Source organism: Limulus polyphemus, unplaced genomic scaffold (genome assembly GCF_000517525.1).
Source record: "Limulus polyphemus unplaced genomic scaffold, Limulus_polyphemus-2.1.2 Scaffold2650, whole genome shotgun sequence".
In the NCBI taxonomy this organism is placed as follows: domain Eukaryota; kingdom Metazoa; phylum Arthropoda; class Merostomata; order Xiphosura; family Limulidae; genus Limulus; species Limulus polyphemus.
This window is the reverse complement of record NW_013668260.1, coordinates 54,124-71,318: the sequence shown is the minus strand read 5'-3', so window position 1 is coordinate 71,318 and position 17,195 is coordinate 54,124. Positions and strand designations below refer to the sequence as shown.

General features: G+C 33.0%; 1 protein-coding gene across 1 annotated transcript in view; it reads right to left on the bottom strand.

Annotated features, from left to right (window-relative positions):
* Positions 1 to 17,195, bottom strand: part of LOC106467533 (oxysterol-binding protein-related protein 8-like) — a 113,877-nt gene that overhangs the window by 70,365 nt on the left and 26,317 nt on the right. The window contains exon 3 of the mRNA XM_022395729.1: positions 13,748 to 13,867. The gene's annotated coding sequence lies outside the window, so the exon portion shown is untranslated. The remainder of the gene's footprint in view (positions 1 to 13,747; positions 13,868 to 17,195) is intronic.

Genomic DNA, 17,195 nt, shown 5'->3' with positions numbered 1-17,195 from the left:
CCTAAAATCTTATTTGTCCAACCACTAGCAACAGCACACTGCTTGGATGGCTTAAGAGACTGATCAACTATTACATCAAGATCCCTTTCTTTATTCTCATCCAAATTGTACTTATTATTCGAATTATGATAACCCACATGCATTATCTTGCATTTATTATAATTAAAACCCATCTGCCATTTATTCACCCAACTCACTAAATGATCTAAATCCTTTTGTAAACCAGCAGCATGCTCCTCATAGCTAGCAACACCCAAAACCTTAATATCATCTGCAAACTTAAATAGTTTATTGACCACTCCTTCTTCTATGTCAGTGATGTAAATCAAAAAGAGCACAGGTCCTAAGACTGAGCCATGAGGTACCCCACTTGTGACATTAATCCAGTTTGACTGAACTCCATTTGTAACAACCCTTTGCTTTCTTCCATTCAACCACTTTTCTGTCCAATTAACCAACTTTTCCCCAACAACTATAGAGAGAATTTTTTTTGGCACCCTGTCAAATACTTGTTGGTTGTTTTCTGTAAAACTGAAATCTGTTAATACTATTCATTAAAACTTTCCACTAGGGGATATTCGTATAAGTGTTGTCATAGATGTCAAAGAGAGATCATAACTGCCATTGTGTGTGTGTGTATAACAAATATTGAGTATTAAACCAAGTCTAGATTCTTAAGGTCTTGGTCCAAGTCAACAGAGTTAGTACTGATGAATTTAGTTGTACTGAACCAATCGAGGATTTTGAGGAATTGCTTCATGGTAATTTCCAAACTTAAGGTGTTTTATTGAGATAGCAACATAAAAAAGTAATACATGTGTGTGTATATATATATAAAAAAAATATCGCGTTGAGAAGCTAGGTCGATATCAAGTAGTTAGAACATAGTGGTATTGAGAATCACAAGTTACAAAGGAGTTATAAAAAATGATGCTATTGCCTAGCAACGAAGTAGATGCACTACTACCAGTGATTGGCAGTTATTAATTACTAACGTCAACTCATTAGTACTGTGGAAGCTACGAAAAAGTTGATGTTAATACGCAAAAGCGGTACCTTGATGATATATATATCCCTTACACAACGCTAGTCTATTAGCACAAGTAAGAAGGTGATCGGCTAACTCACCATAACAATAACCAATCACTTGAGAGTTTGGGTTATGGTTTTGGAATAGCCCATGAAGTAGTACAGATTGACCAATAAGGTGCGAGAACTACTTGCGAGTAGTTCTGCATACTATTTGGTAATTCGTAGGAACACGAAGAAAAGTTGCTTAAAAACTCATGTCAGAGGCAGAAAGTCATGTCATGTCTGAGGTCCTTAAGACTTCAGACTTTTCTTACGTCTCTTCATCAATTTTTATCCAGAAAATGTTAAAAGTATCCAAGCTATGGAAGTACACCTCGCCAACTATGTTGTAAGTAGAATTTCTGACTCTCAAGCTTCAATTAATGTGGTTAATAGTAAAGGTTATTCATGATGTATTAAAGAAAGTCTAGCACTATTAAGTTTAAGGTACAACCTGGGATAAACAAACTATGAAAAACCTCCTAGAAAGTCTAGCACTATTATGTCTAAGGTACAACCTGGGATAAACAAACTAGGCAAAACCTCCTAGAAAGTTTAACACTATTACGTCTAAGGTACAAACTGGGATAAACAAATTATGCAAAACCTCCTAGAAAGTCTAGCACTATTAAGTGTAAGGTACAACCTAGGATAAACAAACTAGGCAAAACCTCCTAGAAAGTCTAGCACTATTAAGTTTAAGGTACAACTTGGGATGAACAAACTAGGCAAAACCTCCTAGAAAGTCTAGCACTATTAAGTCTAAGGTACAACCTAGGATGAACAAACTAGGCAAAACCTCCTAGAAAGTCCAGCAGTATTATGTCTAAGGTACAACCTATCAGCTCTGAGATTTTAATGACTAATAACACTAATACTAAAGGAATCGCAAACATGTCAACAATATGATGATTTCAGCATGATTGTGTTGTGTTGATCGTGGTAAACATACTATTCTGTGAGCTGCATTCTAGGTATTATGTATGGTACCTATTTTTAAAGATTTTAAAGAAACATTTCAGGAGGCTATAACAAAATTCTCTGGTATTGTTGTAATGTTTTCTGTTCTTGAGTGGGGTTTTTTGGAAAATTCAGTGAGAAAAGCAAAGTCCTGTTAATGATACTGAAAGCATTTTATTTCTAGAACTTTTAACTCTACAAGATGTACAAATTCTAATTAACTTCACAAATAATGCTAAACATTCATCTACTTAATAACTTATGTAACTCTAATACTTCATGGAAACACAAACTCAAATATTACAAACTAAATTAACAGATCAAGTGACAAATAAACTGACTAATATACTAGTGACTCATCAATCAATCAATAAATAAATAAATAACTCTACTCTAGCCTAACTGGCATTTTATAATACCCAAAGTTTCAATAAAATTCTAGTTATTAAGACAAATGCTCACCATTTGGTGTTAAAAATACTCTAGCAAAAGACAGTATAACTGTACAAGTTAAAAAAACAAAGCCTACAACAGTGTCCCCTCCTTGGATTCAGAAGTCCCTTAAACAATCCTATTGTGCAGATAAAACAATGGAACAGTAACTATAAAACTTCTATAATTAACAATAAAGTAACTATTAATAACATTAATATTTACACACACACACACACATATATATATATAGTATGGCATATTCATGTTAAACAGACTTTCCATAAAGTGATGGGATAAATCCTCTAAATAACAGGAGATTCAAAAAGATATGTATTAAGATAATAGAATTTCTTTGAATAAGTAAGTCCATGGGACATAATTTCAAACATGGATGATCTATCACAAACACAGTGTGTGTATTTGCTTGTTTGACAATGGAAGGTCACTTTTAGACCAGGAAAAACTTCTATCTGACTGATTTTTTGGCCAACATTGTTTACTGTTTAAACCTAAAGTTCCTTACTTCTAAGGTAATGTTAGAATAATTCAGGGTGACTAGCACTACCCACTTAAATAGTCAGTCTAATTCAAACTTAAGGGAGGTTGTAACCAATGTTCCCTCCCTTTTTTTCATTCCATGTGTGGAATGAATTTTTTCATGTGCATAGGTACCAAGGCAATGTGCAGATGTGCGCTACCTAGTTTTTTTTAGAACATCGACCCTATTGGACCATTAGACTGCTTTGCAATCCTACCAGTTGGTTATTTGGGCTTTAGGCCCATAGACTCCTCACCATTACTGAGGATGTGTGTGGCTGGAATAGTGAAGTGTGCAGCACTTAATTGGTTGTTGTGAGGCTGCACAGTTTAGAGGGAACACTGAATGTAACTCAAGCATCACCTGACCTATCATTAGAAGACATTACTGTAGACATCTTTGCACAATTTGTAGAATTACAGCCATATCACACATGAACGAATCAGGTGAAGAAAATGTATATTATGCTTATACACCACAAAAGATATTACAATCATTAATTGTGTAGAACAAAGTAGTTTCATCAAAAATTGGATTAACAAAGTACAATATTCTGTCTTTACTCATTTACTGTCTATAAGTTTGTCTATACGATTTCCTTCCCTTAGCTCAAGGAACAAAGATGAATTACTCCCTTATACTTTATACAATTTCCATTTTGTTACTAATAGATTCCTCTTCAAGCAGATTGCTGAAAGAATCCACTGGTACCCCCACCCCCTGGAGATACTCTATAAATGTTGTTCATTCTCACACAGATGTATCATCAAAGAGAATCACAGTGGACAGGAACCTGAGGCAGTTCACATACCTCTGATAAACGTCTTCTCTCAATTCAACCAGTTGTTCATTCTCACACAGATGTATCATCAAAGAGAATCACAGTTGATGACCTATGGTTTGGACAACATGTCTTTCTGGATTCTGCTATGTCACACTTTAGGTTGGATGTCTTCATTATTTTGTGCTTCCATCCTTGTTGCCACTGGAAGTCCAACCTCTGGTGGTGTAAATGTTATGTAGTACAAAAAGATATCTTGGTCATGGACTGTTTGACTACTCAGAGTAAAGCTAACCTCATATCTATGTTTCCACAGGAAGCCTATTTCTCAATGTAAATTACTCACAAATTATGTTTGAATTTTAATCTTCTTGCTGTTCACATCAATCCGACCTATTGCTTCATTTATAGAGGCACATTTCCACCTTTTATTACTAGATTGGGTCAGACAATGGTTGCTGTTTATTCAGTGTCAATAAACATAAACCTGTTAACTCATGGACTGATTTCTTTAAATAATGCACTCCTTATTTCAACAAGGGTAGGTGGAGTATTAATTTTGACCTCTTGGTTTATTATCAATGATTGATTCATCACAGTCTCAGATTTAATGTCCATATTTTATAAGTTTCTTTTTCCTGTCATCCCTAGGGAGAAATTTCTAACTCCTAAAGGCTTTCGTCCTTTTAAGTTGCAATTGAACTACCATTTATCCTTAAGTATACTTCTTCAAGTCTGGGTAACCAGTTGTCTAATTTACTTTACTAAGTTCTTTTAGATTTCCAGCAGAGAAAGTAGATATTTCCAGACTATTTGATCTGATGATCTCATAATTCCTCAGTGGTGTTTTAGTCGTTTATTTGCAATTACAATTGAATCAAGTTCCATTACCGACTGGGCATCCTTATTTAAAAATGTACATCATTTTAGTCTAATTCCCATATATTCATCTACTATGGCATCTATGAATTGGTTGTTTGCTAATGAACCCATCATTTCACATGTAGCATCAAGGTAATATAATTGGACAAGTCTTAACGAATCTTCAGTCAATTTCGTTGAGATCCTTTCCTTCTTCCTTACTCTGCTTTAGAAACTTTCTTCTGATGTGATGCTCCAAATCTGTTTGATAAAGTTCCAGCTAAGGTCTAATAGTTGTTATGGCTCTCAGGTTAATTAATGTTGTTAAAGTTGGTCCTTTCAGATGAGAAGCGAGAGAAATTGCATGCTGTTCGCTATTTCTTTCATTCACTTTGGATATTATTTTAAACTGTGCCTGATACGTCTCCCATGGCAACTTTATGTTATAGTTTGTTGATTTGTCAATTGGGCAACGTTGTTAAATGGTCTGCTATATTCTGTAACTTGATTAAGCCGTGACGTAGTTGTAGTAGTCCAGAAAGCTCTTGTAGTCACAGGTGGCACAGCAGTAGTGATAACAAGTGTATATCAGATGGGTTCTCCTATTTCATTCTTCACAAATAAAGGAAATTCTTCAATTTTGTTGTCACTCTACATTTTCTATGACTTGCTTGATCTAACCTTTAGTGAAACTTGTTTTTGTTTGAAACTCTTCTCTTAAATTCCTATCTCTTTCTTCTTGATCTTCTTTTAATTTTATCTCTCTATCTTTTTTTTTCGTCTTGTTAATCTTTTCACTGTTTCATCATTTCCAGCGAATTTTCAATCTCACTTAAAGTGCATCTCATCATCTTGAAGTTCAGTTTCAATTCTACTTAATTCATACCAAAATAATCCTACACCTGAAATCAATGTCATAATCATTTCTGTTGATGGGCAGGTTCTTTTAAATTACTTAGTAAAAAAATAATACAAAAACTGTCCAATTAATAATAACAAAAACATTTTATTTGTCGAACTTTAAAGTCCTACATGCTCTGTGCAACTAATGATACGAGCAGATTATAAATTAATGATAAACTAAGATAGTGCCTCACAGAAGAACAATAGTTACTCACATCAAGGATGATATTTCATCTTCTTATGACAAAGATAATTAATCACCAATCATGATTACATATCCATATACTTCTTACAGGGTAGTATACAAAATGTATCCAGTAACAGTGTATGCCATTTTGTTTAACAGACCTAGTGTTCGTATGTTTTATAACAGAAAAAATTATTATGATATTTAATATTTCTTATTCAGATACTTTAATGTGCAAGAAAAAATTATTATGATATTTAATATTTCTTATTCAGATACTTTAATGTGCAAGTTCTTTTTCACTTTTAGTAATGACTGTAATCATTAGATTGTAATTTAAATAAAGACAACAAATTCAAGAAACATCTATGTTTCCTCGTTCAAAGTATTCAGTACTTGGTGAAGTATATTCATTAAAGTCATTCTATATATATATATATATATATATATATGTGTATGTATATTATATTACATTTCACCTGCACAACCACATCTGAGAAAATAGTGTGGGGAAACAAAATATTGTTTTTATGTCCAAGTGTATGTTGTTTTATTAACTTTGAGTTACTTACTGTAGAACAGAAAAGTGTGTTCGCTATTGTAAAATGAAAGTGTTGTCGCATCTTCACAAAAGATAAAATGTACTTCTAATTCCATTACAATAAATGGAAACTCAATTTAGGCCAGTATAAGTTGAACATTTATCAAGTTTCCAGTTTTATTTATTTCTTGATACAAACTATATTAATACAATGTAACCTTTTACAATTTTCATAATTTCTGAACAATACATAGACACTCACTTGCGTAATTTGGAAGTGTATCACTTTTTAATAATTCATTTATAAATTCAATATACTATTTTTTGGTAACTTATAAAGTAAAGGTTTAATTTTTTCCCCCATGGACATCAAGAGCAACATGATAGAATTTATAGTTAACACTAAAGTATTTTTAAAAGAACCGACTCTTAGTAACTGCATTATTTTAAGTTTCTGATAGAATCTCAAATGATTAAAACGTTATGCTTATATATATAATCTTTTAATTAACCCCTGCAATAAATCCTGTCCTTTTATGCAATTTGTAAAAATTAATGTGTAAATAACTATGTATTGCTAATTTTTGAATATTTAGTTTTATTAGTTTGTTATTAAGCACAAAGCTATACAATGGGTTATTTGAGCTGTGCCCGACCACGGGTATCATATCCCAGTTTTTAGCATTATAAGCTACCATACTTACCACTGAACCACTGGGGGACTAATAATGGATTAAAAAATGTGGCTGATGAGTGTGGTCATGTGACATCTTAATTTAATTACTGGATGGTTGCTGTTGAAATATTTTATTTTATTTTAGACTCCGATTAATAATGTATCTTTTTTGGGTTATTTTAAATCAATAGTTAACTTGGTTTAATATGCTCAGATCATACAATTGTATAGTTATTTAGCTACTAATACTAGACAAGATTCAGTAAGCATTTGTAACATTACCATGGTTTTAACAATTTACAAGGCCAGACTGAACATGGTCTAAATTCAGATAATTTAGACTTATATTCCATTGAGTGCTACGTAGGCCTATTGCTTGGAAGTTAAATTTTTGTGAATATCAGCTTATTATAAAATTATGAACTAAAATTTTGAAACAGATCTGAATAAGAATAATGGTGTTAGAGGTCATCCATGACCTCCACCCAAGGAAGAAGAATTACAAAGAAAGAAAGGACATTCAATTGTCTTGAATGTTGACAGTACAAGTGATGGAACAGGAAACTGTCTGTGCAGGAAAAAGGAGAAAATCAGAGTTAGAATGATAACACAGCGAAGAAAGGGAAAAGAAGATGTTTAGAGAAAACATAAAGGAGTGGTCAGGTGGGGGTTGAAATGAGCAAGTTATGACAGAGTGCCATTCGATGTGGTGTTATGTATTTTATGACATAGTTATGAATTATTAATTTACCCGACACTGTTGATTTTAGTGCCAGTTCGTGATACAGAGGGATACAAAAAAAACTAGATATACCTTTCAGAGGTTCTAGAGGTTATGCAAATGCAATATGCAAACTGTAATATGGACAAAAAGTATTTTCATTCTTCACATGGACATCCCCTTGCACACTGAATTGTCAGATTCTCAATCACGCTAAAGTCCTCCATTCATCATGAGTACAAATACCTTTGTAAATAATCTGATTTTCTGTGTATAACAGACTTGTACATTTCATTAAAAGCTTGCTACATTTTGGAATTATAATCAATATTCCTTCTCCAATACAAGGTTGATTTAATGGACTAAGCCTGTGCACATTTGGTTAACCTGTTCCTGTGGTAAAAAATGTGGGAGAAATCCAAAGCAAAATAGAAGAAAATATGAAAAGATGCTACAGGGAACAGGTGGCCAATGGTTCAAACGGAGCACATGAAAGCCTGAGAACTAAACACTGGCTCCAGTCTGGAACAGAAACTAGACAAAAGGGATAATTGATGAAAAAAAGAGATCCATAAGAACTGGAGAAAGAAAAAGAGAATGGCTGGGGAAGAGATGGAAGATTGTGTACAAAATTGTCTTGTAACCAGAGATAGTAGAAGTGGGAAGAAATCAAAGAGGACGATAGGCATATGATTAAAAAAATCCATCATCAGAGCTGAAAAGACTGGGACTAGTAGCTAGGTGTTGAGCAATGAAATGATTCCACAAAGTGAAAGCAAATCCACAGAAAACACCAAAAGATGGAGAGACCACTCTGTGGTAAGGATCCAGTGTAGGAAAGATATTCAATCCGCCACCAAGGCCTAAGCTCCAAAGACATGATAAACTGACAACAGAATATAGTGTTCATGGGCTCAAATGAGAAAGCAAGCAAAACAGAGGTGCCAAGAAAGAGAGAGTGCCTCCCTATCAGCAGATGGAAGAAACAAATGAGGAGATAACTGAATAAATCATGATAAAAATACTAGACAGATTTGTTAGAAGATGATAGGAAACTCAATGAGCAGCCAATATCTGGAGGACGTTGATATAGAGAGACCACTCCTCTGGAAACTAGACTTCCAAAATGGAGCAGGAATCCAGAATCACACCATACCTGAATAGAGAGGCATCAATTGACAGGTTTTGATGTTCTCGAGCACAGAGATGCAAAATGGATAGTAATAAGAGAGCTAAAAACAAGAGAGGGAACAACCACATGAGGCTGTAGAGGACAAGAAATCTGGTTCACAAGAAACCAAAGTGAGAAAAGATTACTACTGATGAGCTGTATAAACTTGACATTGCAAAGCACAAGAAATAATTAAAAAAAAACGATGCAACATGGAGATCCAAAGAGCAGTATTGATCTGATATATTTTTTGTATCTAAAATGCATATTTGAAAGTTACATTAATTGTTTTTTGGACATCCAAATTTGTGACACTCAACAGCACTTATCACAGAACAACTTCAATTTTTACTTGAGGGCCAATTAGCTCGAATATGCAGTTAATACTAAAAATATTTGTTTTTATGTGTGTGTATATATATATTAATTATTGTTATATATATAACTATTATACAAAAAAGTAACTAAAATGTAAAAATTATAAACTTCTCAGCTTAGCCTAACAAAACTACAGTAAAATTTCACAAGCTTTATGAAACATTACACTTGACAATCACGTGGTGTTTATGTTAGTTCCATAGAAAACAGCTCTCACTGTAATTTGTTGCTTTTGACTTGAGGATTACTATTCCAGTGAGTACAAAGTACAACAGTAAAGCCATAAAATAAGAAGGAAGCACACGTGAAAAGGTTAACAGTTAAAACTATTCAGACTGTTAAAATAAGTAATTTGGAACTTTCTTGTAAACCATTAGTTAGCAGAATTAGTTGTCTTGTGGTGATCATATTTTGTTGCTCTGAACAATAAAGGATTTTTTTTTTTATTCTATATTTAGCTTACTTAGAAACCCAGTTAAATTATAGTGGTTTTGGGACATTATATTCTAGTGAGGCAAGAAATTAAACAACAACTTGAAAGGTTTATTTATGTAGAGGAGAATGTACTCCATCAGCCATGTAAAGGTGATTATCAAATAACCTCAAAAGTCATAGAGAGGTGGGGGAGGGTTTTTTTCTGGTGGGTTTTTATAAATTTATTGATATTTCAGCAAATCAAGAATATAGGATATTTGAACTTTAGGTTTTGCTTGTAATTATGTATAGTTTGTGTTTTTAATTGGTTGTTAACTGGAGCAGCCTATTTTGACATTAGGTAATTAAAGGGTGAAATTATAGCTCACATGACACAAAAAACTTGAGAAATTAAACAAATTTTGAAATTGACAAGTTAAAACTTAGATCACACACACAAATTTGAATTAGAACTTATGTTTTCATGCCAAGCTTATTGATAATAAAGTTATCTAATTTAGTTTTGAATGTGACGCTGTAAAAGATTGTAACTTGCACAACAACAAAGCCATATTCTCACAAAGGGTTAAGTATCATCTGTCCTTTTCACATAATTCCACACTTGCTAGAAATGTTCCTGCCATGTACCTTCATGTGGGTTTGTGTAGCATAAAGCTAAACAATAGACCATCTGCACTTTGTTCACCATGGGAAATTGAATCCCAGATTTTAGCATTTTAGGTCCGTAAGCTTACTATTGACCCACTAGGAGACATATTCTTAAGAATAAATTAATTAGTATTAACTTTTAATCAAAATAAAGTACCTACGTAGATCAAAACTAAAACCAGTAATGAGTATAGCTAATTAAATATACTGTTCTTACATTCTTATTTTTAAAAATTAGAATTCATTGTTTCACCACATGGGTAGGCTATTGACAATATTTTCAGTATGAAATAATAGGTTGAACAATTGCCAAGTTTTTTATATTTTATTTAAAGAAGGATGCACAGGTTGTAAGCTATACGATCTGACAAAGAGTGTTAGCTCAAAACATCATCTTTCTTTAAATAAAATATAGAAAACATGGCAATTGTTCAACCTGTTATTTTATTTTGATACATTTGTCGCCTATGCGGTTTTAACTATATAGAACAGTATTCTCAGTGGCATTTGTAAGAAAGGTACGAAGAGCTGACAGAATGAGAGTAAAATTTATATTATATTATAATTATATTTATAATTATTTATATTATAATTTATAATAAATTTAATCATTTTTATAGCAGTTTAATGTGTTTTTGTTTTCTAATGCAGTTTCAGGAAAATAAAAAATGATGACATATAACAAAAAAAAGCAAATTGAAAATAATGAGATTATCAAATAATGTATTTTTACAGTTTAACCAAAGTACAAGACATAATACAAAAATAAAAAACTATAAAGAATCAAATCTCACTCAGAAGTAAAGCTTATGACAAATGTGTATAAGAATATGGTGAACAACTATTAAAAAAACATATAAACAGAGATCAAAACTAGCATAAAATAATTCTTCAACACAAGTGGGTAAGTTTTGTCAATAATGCTACATTTCATATTTAATCACTCACTTCAATCAAGATTATGAATGTTTTGTAGCGTATTAAATCGTAACTTTTTCTTAATATTCAACACTATTGCTAAAATATTAGAAAATGTAAAGCCACCAAACCTTAAAAATAAGACTTCAAAGTTTATTCTTTGTTAAAATTACTACCGAGAGTTCCATTAATCTTTCACTACGCAAGTTATCAAGTGGTTTTTACAAGGACATTTACAATGTAATTTAAGAAAAAATTTATAATGTAGAGGTTTCCAATATTAGTTTTTAACCATTAAAACATAAAGTAAAATGAACAATATTTTAGAACATACAGTAGTGTCAAACTGCAATTAACTGGATTAATTGATATTATTCATGAACATTGATTACACTGATTAGTGTTACATAAAATAATTAAATAATCCACATTACAGTTAAATCAATTAATGTCATGAAAATAATCAACTAATTGGAAATAGTGTTTCCGTTTATTACTGTTTCACCGTTGGAAATAGTGTTTCTGTTTATTACTGTTTAACCGTTGGAAATAGTGTTTCCGTTTATTACTGTTTCACCGTTGGAAATAGTTTCCATTTATTACTGTTTCACCGTTGGAAATAGTGTTTCGTTTATTACTGTTTCACCGTTGGAAATAGTGTTTCGTTTATTACTGTTTCACCGTTGAAAATAGTGTTTCTGTTTATTACTGTTTCACGGACTATCCATGTAATCTGAGTATTACCATTATGATTTCTTATCATCATTTTCAATCAAACTTTCGGATCAGTTACTTAAGCCTCCTACAAGTGCGAGATGTTTAGTAAACAACAGGAGTCATTTAAAAAAACTAAAATAACATAGTGACAGCCATATAAATTACTTAATACAAATATGAGTACTCTTGTTAAAAGCATGAAAAGTTACTTGTATTCTCAATATAAAAGTTACTGTATTGAAAATCATCTGTTTTATACGAGGAAGAATGTGTTGTATCATGTATTTGCAGTCTCTGGATATTTCATATTTTTATTATTATCTGTTCATTTTGTTATATTTAAGTATTATATTTACAATCTCACTTTTTTTTTACTGCTTTCTTTGTTTTAATATACAGGTCCTTGCTCTCCTTCCTCTAGGTTTCCCTACTTCCTGTTAGTTCAATGAAAACCAGAATGCTGTACATTTATATAAAATGTTTCAATCTAAATTTCTTTCCTGTCATTTTATAAAAGTGTTTCAAATATCAAACACATTACATTTGGTAACACCTTATAAAAAAAGTTGAACGCTGTAACTGCATTTGTTATAAGGTAACTTTAGTTAAACATCAAAGAATTTTTATTATTATTGTCTAAGATATGGTGACAAGTATGACCAGAAGAACAAAAATTGAAATAAAAATGTTTTCTTATTTCTATTAGCACATCCATAATCTTGTTCACAAGGTGTATTTATACCCCAAATTTAAAAGTATAGTGTAATTCAAGTTATACATGAAACATGTCTGTTATATAAATCTAAGCGAGCCCTTTGTAATTTTGTTTTCAGCTTCAACTTAACTATTAATTAAACTTTAGATAGTTTGCTGAATTGAAATTTACATCTGAACTTACTGATGGTAGTTAATAAATCAAGATATGTACTGCAGATATGGCTTTAAGTTAGTAAGTTTAAGTTTAAAAGACTTGGTAATAGAATTGATATTACGATAAATTATACTCTTCCGAGAATTTGTAGAAAAAACACTCAGATTATAAAAAAATTGTATTTTTTTCAAAACAAAGTAACATATACATACTGAATGAATTATTTAAGCCTAACATTTACAATTATGGACTGACAACTAGGAACCTTACAATTGCGACATATAGATGTTTAAGGCTACTAATACAAGTATAACTTGTGCTTCTGTAAGTTTAAAAGTGTCTATTAGTTAAAATACAGCCAACCAGATATGAGAAAAATGTATTTTGCTGAATCAAGAAGCCGTGACAATCATGTAAATGATCATGCATTGCTGACATGGATTTAAATATGTATCTCAACAGCTGTTATTACTGTACAATGTATGTGTACCTCTAAACATCAAACTATTGATATTTATGCTTTTAAAGCTATTTTCAAGTGAACGTACAGAAATTTAAGCAAAATAAATTTGTAACAACTTGACAGGACCAATCATTGATAGCAATAATGATCATTAGTTGTTCATCAACACCGTTTTAAACAATTTTATTAACAACCAATAAACTTAAGTTCTTGTACTTATGAAATAATTTTCAACAGATAAAAAACATTGAATCTAAAGCTTTTTTTTTTTCCCCTTTAAGAACACAGATATACTATTCTCAACTATGTGTTTACATTCTCAGCTTTTGAAAAGCTTTTTAACGTTTAACTAAGATTTCACTTTTTTGGTTACGTGGTGTTACTCATAATATTCCTAATTTGAGAGTTACAATGGATAAACTAGGATTAAGTATTAATACCTGTATTATAAAGTTGATTATAATAGAAATACCTTATTCTCCACCGACTTTTACTGGATCTGCACATGTCACAACAAGTCCAATACACGCCAGTTTTCACATTGACATCCTATCATTTACTCAGAAGGATTTAGTTACATCTCCAGAATCAGCTGAAAAAACAACATTCAGTAAAAACCAACAAACAAAACTGCTTATAAAAATAAACATACACAAATGTTGTTAAGGTTAGATACAAGTTTAGAGAGTGGATACTAGGGCCCTTATCGTAGAAAAACAAAATAAAATCCAAAGTCAACCTTTATCATTCAGATATTTATCAACCCTTCTCTTAATTTTACTGCATTTGAAGGCAACCAATTTCAAAGGCCAATTACCTTGTTCGAAAAATAAAAATTGCCTTAACTGAAGATGACTTTTACCTTGTCAAAATTAATATCTGTGTCTCCATTTCCTACCATTGTCACTATTTTAGTATTTAGTATAACAAATGTTGATGCATGAACACAATCAATTCTCTTGTTCTTAAACACCTCAAATATTGTGTGTGTGAAGTGCAAACTGAAATGTATTGTTTTTCACAAGAAAAAAAAGAATCTGTCCACTTCAGAACTTCAAGTAAAACTGTTTCTTTCTTTTTTTATATCTCAACTTGCAGTAAAAGCCTAACTTTATAATTCTCACTCTTTGCCAAATGTTTCCCTAATGTATACAGAAATATTAAATTTTTTTAAGTTAAAAGTCGTTCCTCCTTTTTTATCAAATATGTACAGTCACTTTAATTTATTTACAAAAAACAGGCAATACATAATAGCCTTATAACTGATTCAAGTTACAACGATACCTGACCACGTCGTAAGCCACACACACACAATTACTACTTAAATTAGGTCTTTACAGCAACATTCACTACAACTAACAAGTCATGCCATTAACTTATATATTCTTATATAAACTGCAGAAAATTAAAAATAATATGCACATCAATCGTATGATACTATTTTTCTTCAATGTAAAACAAAGTATTGACAGAATGCGATCCTGTACTATATTAATAACAATATGCTTATTCTATTTCTATGCCAGTTGCGCAAAAAATAATTTTCATTAAATTGATGACTTCAGTGATATTTCCATAACAATGCTGACCCCCCCCCATACACTGTATCTTGTCTGTATATTTATAATTTGTTTAACTTAGTCTTAAAACTAATAATTGTTTATTTGTAATAGTTGTTACGATTCTAAAGTTTTATAAGAATAACTATACTTAAAACATCAGTTCATAGAAAGAACTACCTTTCCGTTAAGTTTCTTCTGCCCGCGCTATTGACTGTATATTGATTTGTTATTATAAACAAGTACGAAAACGTCCAAAGCGACATAGAAAAAACGAAAAATACCTATAATCAACATACAAAATGATAGTTAATCTTTCATATCTCAAATCGGCTGTTAACTGCGGATAACACGTGAAATGATGTAGAAATCGCGTCCAACGAAAGTTATGAATAGAAAAGAGAAAATGTTACTTCGTTATCGAAAACCTGCAAAAACTAAACGGAAAATGTGTAAAACAGTAGTTAGCGGTGAGAAACACGCATCTGCTTGTACCCTAAACAATCGCTCTGCATCTTCGAATTTCTAAATTTTCTAAGGCAGTAGATAAAGAATGTATGTAAGGTTCAGAAATGTAATAAGGCTGTTTTTAGGACTTAAGACGATATAATTGTAATCATTCTTCATGAGTTTGTAATAGTAGTTTTTTATATACCATAAAGGCTGTGGTCTATCAATTGGCTTATATAAATAGCGATGCAAAACAAACCTCATTCGTTGGTTAGTCTTCAGAGTGATCAGACGTGTTTTTAGTTACTGTTTTATAAAGGAAACAAACATTACATTGAACGTCTGTTGTCAAATATTTCTTTGCCAGCCATAGTATTTGGTAAAGAGAAGAAGAAAACTCCAACCCACTAGTAGCTGCTGACAAGAACATGTCCCTGGAACTTCCATCACCCTTCCCCCCAGCCAAGAAAATGGGAACAAGATCCACCAGCACACTACTGACGACAGAAGAACAACTCGCCATACTCCAGAGTTGTTCCCACCAAGCCCTCAGCATAACCAGTCGAGCTTCTACCAGAGAAGATCCGTTATCTTTTTAAGTTCTACTCCATGTGCTACACCTACCAAAGCCGTGAAAACCGCTCCTCAACCACAGTCGCCACTCGAAAAACCAAGTCATGAAACAGCTATTACCAGAACCAGCCCAGTTACATCACCCAGTCAACAATCCTACTCTCCTCCAGCTTTAACCGTCAAGGCATTCCTTCTACATTCAGGCAACCAGAAATTGGAGTGGAACTCAAGCGTCTGTTCCCCAAGATCCTGTTCTCCAACTTTCGCTGATTGGCAAAAGGGGAAATCGTTATCAAGACCAGTGACCCTCCGGAATACACCAAAATACTCAAGCCATTGGATAGCTCAGCCTTTCGTGGAACCAAGCTAAACATTCACGTTCCCGGGAACAACAGCCGAACCAAGACATACAACATTATAAATCGAAGTGTCCCACTTGACATCCAGCCTGAAGAAGTTCTTCATAAACAGCATCACAGCAACGAATACCTCTCAAGATATCACAACAACGAAAGCCGAACGAATGAAGTCTGCCAGAACAGGTCATGATACCCCACAAGTATGACTTGCAGTCACCTCAGAGAAAGATGCAGCCGAGCTGATCAAAAGTGGCTTCGACCTATGATATGACCACCATCCTCCTGTATTGCAATGTTACAATAGTAAAAAGTTTGGACACATTTGAACATTATGTACTTCCCATGTCAGATGTGTCCATTGTGGGGAACAACACCCCCTATCAGACTGCTCACGCCAACAACAGGAAGCCACATGCGCCAACTATGGAGGACCACATGCTGCCAGCTACAGAGGTTGCCCAAGTATCAGTAGGTTATAAAGGTAGTCCAGACCTCCAGAAATACCACCAATGCAGCACCAACAGCCATACACCCACCGATAGTTATCCCTCATCCGTGGAGTACCAGACTACCTTCAACTGAGCCAAACTGCACCTGAGCCCGGCCTTTACCGAGCTCCATCCTGGGATAGATCTTATGCTGAAGCAATCAGGTTGAACCTTCAATACAACCCCCCCCCCTCGACGCCATCTCATCGCAGACCTCATAATCCGCATCATTAACCACGAAACAGCACACCCACGATATCACCAACGATGCCTACAATGCTGCGTTCTACTATTTCAACGCCGTCGATGGGACCCCCGAACGATTGAGAGTCTCTTTGTTTCTTTGTTTGTAATTAAGCACAAAGCTACACAATGGGCTATCTGTGCTCTGCCCACCACGGGTATCGAAAGTGTGCATCTCAGCAAACCCTTGTGAGCATCAAGGTGCTTGATAAACAAAGGAGTACCAGAAGCTGTACAGAAGCTCTGTG